The sequence below is a fragment of the Lipotes vexillifer genome, unplaced genomic scaffold (genome assembly GCF_000442215.2).
Source record: "Lipotes vexillifer unplaced genomic scaffold, Lipotes_vexillifer_v1.1 scaffold990, whole genome shotgun sequence".
Lineage (NCBI taxonomy): Eukaryota > Metazoa > Chordata > Mammalia > Artiodactyla > Lipotidae > Lipotes > Lipotes vexillifer.
The window spans coordinates 746,214-749,345 of NW_006773201.1; the positions used below are offsets into that span (position 1 = coordinate 746,214).

At 36.1% G+C, this 3,132-nt stretch overlaps 1 pseudogene; it reads right to left on the minus strand.

Annotated features, from left to right (window-relative positions):
- Positions 1 to 1,658: 1,658 nt before the first annotated feature.
- Positions 1,659 to 3,132, minus strand: part of LOC103070334 (60S ribosomal protein L7 pseudogene) — a 53,086-nt pseudogene continuing 51,612 nt past the window's right edge.

The following is a 3,132-nucleotide window of genomic DNA, read 5'->3' on the forward strand; positions in this document are numbered from 1 at the left end:
CCATGGCCGCTGAGCCTGCACGTCCGGAGCCTGTGCTCTGCAACGGGAGAGGCCACAACAGTGAGAGGCAAAAAAAAAAAAAAAAAAAAAAAAAAAAAAAAGTTGTATTGCATTTTATTGGAGCACTGAACCTTCCACAAACAAGGACCCCCTTTTTTAATCCTATTTTTTAATTGAAGTATAGTTAATATACAATATTAGGTAAGTTACACATGAACAATGTAGTGATTCAAAATTTTTAAAGGTTTTACTCTATTTGTAGTTATAAAATATTGGCTATATTCCATGTATTGTACAATATATCCTTGTAGTTTATTTTATACATAATAGTTTGTACCTCTTAATCCCTTACCCCTGTGTTGCCCCTTCCCTCTTGCCTCTCCCCACTGGTAACCACAAATTTGATCTCTATATCTGTGAGCCTGTTTCTTTTTTGTTATATTCACTAGTTGGTTGTGTTTTTTTAGATTCTACATATAGGTGATATCATACAGTATTTGTCTTTCTCTCTCTGACTTATTTCACTTAGCATAATACTGTTAAGTCCATCCATGCTGCTGTAAATGACAAAATTTCATTCTTTTTAATGGCTGAGTAGTATTCCATTCCATATTCCACATCTTCTTTATCCATTCATCTGTTAATGGACACTTAGATTTCTTCTATATCTTCTAACTTTGGGTTTTGTGTTTTCTTTTTTCTGGTTCCTTTAGTTGTGAGGTTAGGTTATTTACTTGCGATTTCTTAGGCTTATATTTCTATACACTTCCCTCTTAGAACTGCTTTTGCTGCTTCCCATGGATTTGGATCTTTGTGCTTCCATTTTCATTTGTCTCCAGGTATTTTTAAATATCTTTTTTAATTTCTTCAGTAATCCATTGGTTGTTTAGTAGCATATTGTTTAGCTCCACGTGTTTGTGTTTTTTGCAGTTTTTTCATTGTAGTTGATTTCTAGTCTCATAGACTTGTGGTCAGAAAAGATACTTGATATAATTTCAGTTTTCTTAAATTTAGTGAGAGTTTGTTTTGTTGCCTAACATGTAATCTATCCTGGAGAATGTTCCATGTGCACTTGAAATGAATGTGTACTCTACTGCTTTTTGATAGAATGGTCTATATATGTGTATAAAATCCATTTGGTCTAATGTGTTATTTGAGGCCAGTGTTTCCTTATTAATTTTCTATCTGGATGATTTGTCCATTGATTTAAGTGGGGCTTTTAAAGGCCCTTGCTATTATTGTGTTGCTGTCAATTTCTCCCTTTGTGTCTGTTAATATATGCTTTATGTATTTAGGTGCTCTTATGTTGCATGCATGAATATTTTAAATTGTTATGTTTTCTTCTTGGATTGATCACTTGATCATTAGGTAATATCCTTCTTTATCTCTTGTTACAGTCTTTGTTTTAAAGTCATTTTGTCTAATATAAATATTGCTACCCTGGCTTTCTTTTCATTTTCATTTGCATGGAATACCTTTTCTATCCACTACTTTCAGCCTGTGTGTATTTTTAGATGTGAAGTGAGTCTCTTGTAGGCAACATATATATGGATCATGTTTTTGTATCCATTCAGCCACTCTGTGAAAATTTTTTTCAATTTGAAAACAGTCACTGTTTATTAACTGACTAGATTACAAAAATAATCATGGTAGATACCTTAGTTCATCCTTCTAATAAGCCTGTTGATCTGGTCTTTCCTGCTGCCAGCGTCTCCACCTTCTACAAAATGGGTAGTCTTTTTCTTCATTCTGCCTCATGGAGAAGACAATTTGAAGGGCCACAGAAGTTGTTTTACTTCTTTGAAAAGTTTTCCAACAGTATAGATCTCATGAATCAGATCCTCCATGCAGATGATGCCATGTTTGCCAAGAGATCAAGCAATCAACACATTATACATCAGGGCAATTTGCTTCTTGTTGATTTTACCAAAACCATGCTTGTAGATCAATGCATTTACTGACTTCAGTTTTGAGTACCCCCATGCAATGTATGGTTCCACAATTCTCAGCATGTTAATTGAAGCCTTGTTGAGCTTTACAAAGGTGCCATTGAAGATCTGACAGAGATGAAGGAGCTGCAACACCTTTTAAACCTTTGGGCTCACACCATTGATACCTCTGATACTGATGACAAGTGCCAGTTTGGGTTCTGTGGGTACCTGGAAGTTGCCAGCTTTTCTTGCCATCCTAGCCGTTCAAATTTCAGTCTGCCTGTATTCCTTGTGATACTGCTTAGCTTTTTCATAGATAAGCTTTCTCCTTGCCTTTCAAAACATCTTTTGGGCCGATTTCTTTCTTAGGCTCTTGATCTTAAGCTCTGTGAAATTCTTTCACTTTTTCTTTTTTTTTAAAAAAATATTTATTTATTCATTTATTCATTTATTTATTTATTTATTTGGCTGGATCGGGTCTTAGTTGCAGCATTTGGGATCTCCATTGCAGTATGTGGGATCTTTCATTGTAGCGCACAGTCTTCTCTCTAGTTGTGGCGCATGGGCTCCAGAGTGCCCAGACTCAGTAGTTGCAGTGTGCAGCCTCTCTAGTTGTGGCATGAGGGCTCCAGAGCACATGGGCTCAGTAGTTGCAACACATGGGCTCTCTAGTTGTGGTGCACAGGCTGTAGAGTGCGCAGGCTTAGTTGCCCTGTGGCATGTAGGATCTTAGTTCTCCAACCAGGGATCAAACCTGTGTCCCCTGCATTGGAAGGCATTCTTAACCACTGGACCACCAGGGAAGTCCCATCTTTCACTTTTTCTTAAGGGTTTCTGGCACAGCAGGAACCTTCTTTTTCTTCTCGTCTGCACCCTCCGTGGTTCCAGCCAGGAAAGAGCACTGTATGACTTTTGATTGGAGTGTCTAGTCCATTTACATTTAAAGTAATTATTGATAGATATGTACTTATTGCCAATTTGTTAATTATTTGGGGGTTGTCTTGTAGTTCTTTTTGTTCCTTCTTCTTTTGTTCTCTTCCCTTCTGATTTGATGACTAGTTTATGTTTGGATTATTTTCTCTTTTTTGTGTGTGTATCTTTTATAGATTTTTGGTTTGTAGTTACCATAAGGTTTATATATAGCAATCTCTCGGGGTATATATATATATATATATATATATATATATATATGTATATGTGT